Below are 9870 nucleotides of genomic sequence, written 5' to 3' on the forward strand. Positions count from 1 at the left end.
AAAAAATTTTTTTCACATAGAAAAAGGACACACGTATTAAATCATGTCTGCGCTGCGCCGAATCGCCGATTAATTTGTGATCACATGGCTACTTTAAACGGTTCCGTTAAGCCTTTAGCCCAAAAAAGCGCACATTTACAAAGATGATAAATGATAAATTCTCACATGTTCATGCCTCACTTCTTTACAGAGGATGATTCTATTTTATATTAATGTTCCACTAAATTAATCTGAAGAGTTTTGAGTGCTCTCTCCAGTCCAACTATAGAATACCCTAATATACAGGGACTTTGTCCCGTCTCACTACCTCCACACAAAGTGGAGCAGAAATTTCATCAACGAATATCATATTAAGTCAGTCATTTGAAAACAGCGTGAGTGGTCCAGCTGTACCGCGTCTTCTCGCTCTCACTCTCAAAATTGCCTCACATCAGCGCATCTCATCTGCACTAAGAGAGCTGCTGCACACTGCCAGACAGTTCCACCCTCGTTTACGTCATTAAGAGCCACGATCGAAAAAAACTCTCCGAAACTTGTACGAACCCGGAAGTACGATTTTTGGCACAGAAATACTCTGTCATACGTCCAAATTGTTTTTTGAAACTTTGTCCATGCTTAGCATGAGAATCCAACTCTTTAACAGTGTAAACAACTCTGAATGCATGAAACAGCATTGTACCCCCCCTTTAAGTGTTTCTTCACTTAAGTCCATCACAAGCATGTTCTCATTCGCATGGACAACATGACAGCCGTGGCGTTCATAAATCACCAAGGGGGTCCCCGTACTCGCCCTCTTCTCATGCTCGTGATGAGCCTGTAGACGTGGGCAGACCAGCACCTCCTGTCTGCTGAGCTGTCTGTCTCCCCAGTCATCTCAATCACAGGGCGGACATACATCAAGACACAGGGCACACGCAGCCATTCTGACATTGATAGGTTGTCAGTGGGGAGGAATGATTTAGTGATTAGATTTCTATGGGGCATGAGGTGGCTGAACCCCCCTCGCCTGTCAACTACCTCCACTCGGGACCTCGTGTGTTTCCCTTAAGACAGCGCTATTGCTTGTGCTTGCTTCTGTTAAGCGAGTGGATGATATGCACGATCTTTCTGTCAGCAAGTCCTGTACGGATTTCAACCTATGACTGCAAGTTGTACTTAAACCAAGAAAGGGTTACGTATCCAAGGTGCTCTCAATGCTGTTCATAGTCCAGGTGATATTTCTCTCAGCTTTTACTCTGCAACGTGGAGACACCTTCTCAAAAGGTGAACATCTCTGGTTATTGACGTAACCTCGGTTCCCTGAGAAGGGAACGAGACGTTGCGTTCATGCCGTGTTACTTACGCTCAGGTCTTTCATAAGCTCTCTTATTCAGTTGAAAGAATCTGATGAAATGCCGCTCAGCACCGCTTTTATAGGGTGCTTTCCCTCCCCCTTTTCGCACGCTTGAGTGCCATTGGCCATTGCAATGCAATGGCGTTAAGTGAATAAAGCTGCGGTCACAGTAGACTTTAAGCATGAGAAATTTGTGCGGACGGTGCTGCAAAAAGGGGCGGGAGCAGGATATGACATCACGCGCCAAGGTTTTCACAGTACACACAACATGGATTCCGCTGTGCTTGCCCTGTGTCTGTAGCGACGACAAAGAAAAAGATCACATAAAATTACACGTTTCTCTGTTCAAATGTACCATGCGCTCCTGTCTCCCTTGCCACTGCAAACCAAGCCGCTTCTCTTTTATTGTGATTTTTGTAATCTTTTAAAATTGTGTTGTATAAACAGGATGATGCAACACTGCTAGAATTAGCGATTCCTCCATGTTTTAAATTTCTGTACCGAGAGGTCACTTTGTGACGTTTTGATCTTCTATTGGTCTCACGCATTCACGTGACACGAATTTGCAGGTCAGAGTTCACCAAACTTGAACTTTGCTACGGAGTGGAATGCGAAATATCTTCGCACGGGCTTGCGTTTCCGGTCTGATTCATTCAAATGCGTATGAATGGAAGTCAATGGAACGAAAAGTGTAGTGTGACCGCGGCTTAAGGCTTCAGTATTTGAGGTGTTCCCCCAATGCATCAGGTTACACTGTCCTCAACGTATCCTTCCCTTCTCAGGTGCTGCATGCTTATTGGCTCGCTGACGTCGACAAAATTAACTCCTTAGATACTGAAATTTGGTACCGAATGACAAGACATTTTTCCATACTCAATGGTATCGAGGCAATTCGGTCAGTGCCTAAAAAGTATCAAACTCGATACCCAGCCCTATTGTTTTTGCTGTTTTTTTTGTTTGTTTGTTTGTTTCTTTATCAAATAAATGCCTCAAATTGCACTTTTGAGCAATAGTGTATTTACAATATTGCCTAACCTCTTGTCCCACATTGCTTAAATATCATGCTTTAAGTTGAAAGCAGCTTTCTGGTTGATGCACTCTCTCACAGACATCTGCGACATGCTTACTAGGTCAATATTCCTGTCCTGCTTCCATGATTTATCCTCAGCCTTGATAGTGGATATTTCTCATCCTGTATCTGAAGTGAATTTCAAAGCACCATCATTGAGCAGGTAATCACAGGACAGGTCAGCTAGGCATTGATTAAGTGTCATATTATTTTTGCATGATGGCGTTGGCCATCGTAAGAAGGTGGATCGTGATGCAGGGTTTCTGTTGCTTTTTAGTGGTTACTGCCAAAGCCAAGGTCTTCGTATCGTAAGATATTCATAAGCTGGGCTTTGGAGAGCTGCCCAAGAATGTGAATGTGAAATGAAGACACAGTCCACAGTGGCCACCGATCAGAAGTGAGACATTATTTCAGTAAATGTAACCGTATGTTTTTGCGGCTATAGGAAAATGCATTCATGTGGAATCATAACACATGCACATACTGTCCATACTCTTAACATATCAGGATTAATTATTCTTACTATGTGTCCCATTGGCATTGATGACATCTAAACACATGCACAGTCATTGAAACACACACAATAGAAGCATCAAAGGCTAGTTTGGATGTGCCGACAGTATTGGGAGCAGCCCTGTTCCAGTTTTGTGTTTTAGCTCCCTTTCATCTGCCAACACACACACTCACTTATGCACAGTCTAGGATCCCTATTCACCCTGCCTTCTTTTTAGCCTTCACATACCTTCATCTGGCCCTCTTTGAAGTCTCTCTCCCTCTGAATGTCAAGCAACAGCAGAGAATTTACAATGTAAGCAGCATATTGTAGTCTGCTATGGTAGTTCCATTCATCAAACAACATCAAACGCCTTTTTTGATATGGACGTGGATCAAATGACTTTCTTACTCATGAAAAAATATTAGAGACATGCAGATGGTGGATGCGAATGGTTAATACTTGATAAGCTTTGTTTTTTCATCCAGTCATCAGATGTTGTACTTTTTATTCACTTGAATACTTAAAGATATAATATGCAGTTACATTTATAAGAAGGCATCTTTATTCCTTAGACATGTGGTTTCTGCTCGGTTGAATGATGCCGTAGATGTCCATGAGGAAGGGACGTTTTGTGCAGACTGAAAATGGTTGAACGATAAGGGGTTTTTTTTATGACTGATACTGATCTAGAGAGCAGGATGGCAGTTGGCCATAGTTGGTATCAATATAACTAATATAAACTATATTTACTCTACTTCTTTTTTAGTACATTTTGTACACAGTATTATTATTATTATTATTATAGGCCCTAGCAGCCCATACATAGAACAAACAGTTTGGAGAATTGATTGATTGATTGATTGATTGATTACTCAATTTATTATTATTATTATTATTATTATTATTATTATTATTATCATCATCATCATCATCATCATCACCATCACCATCATCATCACTATTGATTATTTAACTATTTGTAGTAGTAGTATATTCTGGATGGATTGTAATCATTTGTATTTTTTTTTATTTATTTTTTTTATATGTATGTATGAACTGTATGTATGCAAGTAGATGCTTGTTAGCATTTGTATAGCACACATTTGACACAACTTGAGTGGCAATGCCTGTGGTTTTAATGGCAGTGCTGATGTTTCCTAAGGACATTCTGGGCAAATGGTGCATCATGAGAATCTGGATTGGGGGGCATGTGTTTGCCTGAGGCAAACATCCCAAGTCTCTCTACGAACGTGTGCTATATGTGTTTTCACATCAAACAGAAATAGACATGCCTTGAATAATGAACTTCATTCTTTTTTGAATCACAGTGTGTTCAAACATTTATCTGCATGTGATGTGGTGATTATTGCACTGTTCTTCTATGTTAATGTGTACTAGCACAGTCCTGCCTAAGAATGATTGAAAACTATGCTGAATCTGTGATTAATGTTATGCTCTGTCTCTCTTACCTTGCAGGTCTGTATAACTCTGTAGATAGCTGCGTGTGTGTGTGTGTGTGAGAGAGAGAGAGAGAGAGAGAGAGAGGTCTGGGAAAGCCCGGGTCCCTCACCTAAGCTGTCAGGCGTTACCCAGCCTTCGCACAGCAAAGAACTCGATCAAGATGAAGCGCACCAGCTGACAGCATTCAAATGGGTTATTGCATCAGAGTCTCTCTGCGGCCTTGTGGAGGAGTTTGAGAGAGAAATACAGGAATGTCTGGAGGAAGCGGCAAGCGTTCCTCTCTCTCTCGCTCATTTTCATTGTCTTGTTTCCTGTGCTTTCTCATGCTTCCTCGAGCTTCTGTGAGAATACGGCAGCAGTATCTCTCTCACTTTCCATCACTCACCCCCGCCTGTCTTTTTTGTTACTGTAATAATGCTGTTTTTGGACAGCAGTGCCATTAAATGCCATTTTCTCCCAGACACACACAGAGCTCCAGTGTTTTAGCTGTATTGTGCTGTGAAAGCCTGTCCTACAAAAATGTGAGTGTATATATGTTGCTGTAAGTTTACTAATATGTAGACTCAAATTGTAAGCCCTTTAAAATGTTTTAGTGTTGTTTTTTTAGACACCAAGAGAGAAGGACAAGTAATTACCTGTAATGTTGCATATAAGATTGTAATATTATCTAAACATGAAATATTGTGAAATATTATTATAATTTAAAATAACTGTTTCTGTTTTCTATTCGAATGTGTTTTATTCCTGTGATGCCTGTTAAGCCGAATTTTCAGCATCATAACTTCAGTCTTCAGTGTCTCATGATCCTTCAGAAATCATTCTAATATGATGATTTGCTGCTCAAAAAACATTATCAGTGTTTGAAACAGTTGTGCTGCTTCATATTATTGTGAAAATTGGGGCTTTTTTCAGGATTCTTTGAATAGAAAGTTCAGTAATTTGAAGTTCAGTAAAGTTCAGTAAACCTACCTATAATTTGCAAAGGCAGAGAAGATGTAGAAGCGATTGTATCACTGGCCCACTCTTTGGCTCTTTGGCCCCCGTACATTTCACTTTTAGCCTCAAATGCCACATTCTTAATTTTTTATGTCATTATTTAATATTAATGAGGCAAATGAGCTGTGTGGCTTGCGGTATGACTTGTATCTTATATAAGAAATTTAATATCAAGTTGCGTTTAAATTTATTTGAGTTGCACATTTCACAATTTCAAAGCAGCTTTACAGAAAATCATGATGTTAATGTTTATAATATCTTAATATCTTCATGTGTTTAAGTCACATTTAGAAGATTTAAGCTGGCTGATGATAGTGTACATTTTTCAACGATGCAAGCAGTTGAGATTAGCTAAATAGTTGGGATGCATCGATACCACTTTTTCCAGTACTCGCCCGATACCGATACTTTTATTTTTGGTACTTGCCGATACCGAGTGGGATGAGATAATATGTTCAAAAGGCATTGCTGAGATCCACAATACAGGCGGCAGCAGGGGTCACTGCGAATCACTGCCTTTCATTCCCACTGATCTATCTTTTATTCCTCAAATGGTCATCTTTCTTCTTGTGTGCTCTCTTCTGCTATGGTTGCATTGTTAATCATAGTATATCATTAATCCAGATTGATCTTTATTTGAGCAAACGCCTCCTTTGGTCTCTAACCATTTTGAGGATTTTAATTATGTTTTTGTAGCGTTCATCATTCGTCTTTAAATATGGTATCACCCAGCTGTATCAGAATAAATATGTTTATTGATTATAAAGTAGCCCCAAAAAGTATTTGGACAATTAAGCTACAGTTTCATTGTTTATTTTAAAGATGGATAGCAAAGTGCAGTTTTGTTAGATTCTACAACATAAATAGAAATAGTTTTCAGAATAAAGACAAAGAGTATTGCAACTCTTTACTACTTGACAAAATTTAGTGCAACGTGTTCATAGTTAATGTGATGAATTACAAGTCAGATAGAACTTGAGGAGAACTGACTTCACCCTCAAAAAATCAAAAATTCAATGCATGTCCAAATATATGAATTCAGTGCCATTCTTCCATTTGTGTTGTTTAAATGAAAAGTCCAGATAGCTTCTGAGGCCACTGTATTTAGCAGCTTGACATTGATGGATAAAATGGTCCATTTTGATTGTCGTTCCATTCAGTGTTCAAATGTTCTGTGACTTTCTAACCATAAAAGATTGAAACTTAAGATTTGGCTACTTTTACTGTTTTTTGGTAAATTTGTGTGGGAAAAATCCAGTCTTTTCAGTGGGAATCCATGCAATTGGGAATTTCATGTGAGGGCAAAGTATTTCCCCACACAGATTTTGCAACCATTCTAGTTGGTCACAAATTCACCGCATTGACCAGCAGAAAGCTGTGCTTCATACATTGCTATACTACTGAAAATTAACATTTTGCCCTCAAAATTTTACGGAAATTTTGCTAATATGACCTCTGGTCTTTTTACCATAATTCTAGAACTCCAAAAGGTCCAGTAAACTTAAAATGGAGGTGTATAAAATTACATCTTCACCTACAAATTTCAGCGTCAGTTGTAGTTTACAGCATATAGAACAGTAATATTTTTGTGATGTAGGTTTTAGCCTCATTTGCAGTGTTGGGAGTAACGCATTACAAAAGTAATAATATTACAGTAGTATATTACTTTTTGCTGTAACGCAGTAATATAACGCATTACTAATAAAATTTGGGTAATATTATTCCTCGTTACAATCTCAGTAAAAATTAAGTTTAACTAAACATAACAAAATCTGTTTTTATTAAATCATAGTCTCTATATAAAATGAATGAATATGCGAAATATTTGACTTAAATAGCCTAATTAACAGATTAACAAAACGAAAGGAAAAGACCGAGAGATATGCTGCTGAGTTTGGTTCATAGGCTATTTGTGTGACGCGGCGCTCTACGAAAGTCCACGGAAAGGAAACCGAGATGACAGAAATAAAAGTAAATTGGTGAAAGTAACTCAAAAGTAACTCAAAAGTAGTGTAACGCATTACAATTCAGAGACAGTAATAGTGTAATGTAACTAATTACTTTCAAAAGACAACTAGTAATAGTAACTAGTAATATATAATGTATTACATTTTGGAAGTAACTTGCCCAACACTGCTCATTTGTGTCATTCTCTAGACCTCCTTGCATTCTTATCTACTGTTTTATCAAATAAAGACTCATTAAAAATTAAACATTTTCATATGACCTTTGTGAAATGCAGGATATTTTAAGCAAAATGTAACATTTTTGTCATTGCTTTCTTCATAATGAGATATAACAAGTGACAGCTCAAGTTTTTTTTTTTTCTGGGTGACTAGCTTTAATGTCATGTTTACTCTGCCCTGTGAAGGTAGAATTTTGAATGACAGCAGCACTAAATAAGTCTGTCTGTTTGTTTGTGTGTGTGTGTGTATGTGTGTGTGTGTGTAGAGTCACACTGTGTTCCTATATGAGGTCTCTAATGTTTAATCAGCACTGCCATGGCTGGTGACCGTACATAAAGCCAATATGAGAAATATCACATGACAAGCAGCCCCAAGGGCAGCCATGTTTACTTGTTGTTAAAAGATCTCAGAATAATATTTACTCATCCTGCACAGTGTAGACATCGCTCAGGCTGTCAGCGGTCGGCCCTCCCCTGCAGAAAGCACACTAAAGCAGCCCAGCCCAAGAACAGGAGCCAAGCCAACCGTGTGACCTCACTGCACATCTTAAAGAAAAACATACCTTTGTGTGTGTGTGTGTGTGTGTATGAGTGTGTGTGTTAGAAATATGTAAATATAATTTTATATATTATTATATTAATTATATATGATTAATTCAATACTGTAAATAATGCTATATATATAATGGAAATATGTAATAGAATTTTCATTAACAAGTTTGTTTGGAAAAACTTTCATTAGCAGATCAAAAATAGACTGACCATATTCCTAGTTGAAAGTTGTCTAATACATAAAAAGATGAATAATATAAAAATTACTGAGAAAACTTAATTGCTAAAAAAATAAGAACTAGAAACATCATTATGTATATATGATCTATGTATATATAAATATTGTAAATACTATAAAATTGACATTATAATAGTATTAGTATGAAAAAAAGTATTACCAATAATAATAATAATAACATGGACCGAATATAATACATAGATTTATGTACTATGTATAAATATATTTTATATATTTATAAATATATTTTTTTTATATTTCTAACTAAGCATTAGGATACTGCATGATTTCTTAAACATAAATAAATATTCTGCACAAAAATTCTAACATTCAATATAATTTCTTGTTAAGTGTATAAATGTATGGATTTTAAAGGAAAATAGTTCACCCAAAAATGAAAATGTGATATCTGCTTACCCCCAGGGCATCCAAGATGTAGGTGACTTTGTTTCTTCAGTAGAACACAAACGGAGATTTTTAACTCAAACCGTTGCAGTCTGTCAGAATCTCAATTGGGAGTGTCAATGGTCCATTTGAGAGATAGGTGGCGGTAATGCACTTATAAGATTGCGATCCGCCGTAAAGCAAGAAGAAGAAGAAGACGCCTCACGTGCCTGCTGTTGAGAACGCGCTCAGGAGGATGCGCTCAAGACAGTTCGAACAGTCCATAAACAGTTTTGATTCACAACACTGCGTGAATCAGAGGTAAAAAACGATATAAATACTGTTCAGTTTCTTGCACAGACCGATCGGTTTGTGTCTTTACACATCAATGTATCATCACGAGCCGCAGGGTGTAATTTGGTTTTGTTTGTGTATGGTTTATGATTCTCAAAGCCGTGATTCCCATCAACTGACATTATAAGACTAACAGACTGCAACCGTTTGAGTTAAAAATCTCTGTTTGTGTTCTACTGAAGAAACAAAGTCCACCTACATCTTGGATGCCCTGGGGGTAAGCAGATAAACATCACATTTTCATTTTTGGGTGAACTATCCCTTTAAGTTCCTGTTTTTTAAATAAAAATTGCACAATAAAGACCTTTATTCTGACACCTGCACTACACAAATATGCCATTTTACTCCTTTTTGTCTTAAACGGTTCATCAGATTTATACCAGCGGGCAATAAGCATTTCATGGGATTCTCGCTTGTAGCCTGGTGTGTGTGTGTGTGTGTGTGTGTGTGTGCGTGCATGCGTGCGTGTGTGTGCATGATGAAGGATGGAGGTCAGTTAGAGGGCACAGTCTGTCAGTCCTATAATGTCAGTGGATGGGAATCACGGCTTTGAGAGTCATAAAACATACACAAACAAAACCAAATTAAACCCTGCGGCTCATGATGATACATTGATGTGTAAAGACACAGCAATCGGTCTGTGCAAGAAACTGAACAGTATTTATATAGTCTTTTACCTCTGTTTTTCACCGCAATGTTTGAACTGTCCTGAGCGCCTTCGCGTCTTCTTCTTCAGCCTGCGCGTGAGGCGTCTTCTTCTTCTTGCTTTACGGCGGGTCGCAGACTTATAAGTGCATTACCG

At 38.0% G+C, this 9870-nt stretch overlaps 1 pseudogene; it reads left to right on the forward strand.

The window, feature by feature from the left end:
• The window catches only part of LOC107752035 (probable E3 ubiquitin-protein ligase MID2), a 91123-nt pseudogene that overhangs the window by 75046 nt on the left and 6207 nt on the right, over positions 1-9870 (forward strand).

The sequence above is a fragment of the Sinocyclocheilus rhinocerous genome, unplaced genomic scaffold (assembly GCF_001515625.1).
Source record: "Sinocyclocheilus rhinocerous isolate Xijiao unplaced genomic scaffold, SAMN03320098_v1.1 scaffold662, whole genome shotgun sequence".
Lineage (NCBI taxonomy): Eukaryota > Metazoa > Chordata > Actinopteri > Cypriniformes > Cyprinidae > Sinocyclocheilus > Sinocyclocheilus rhinocerous.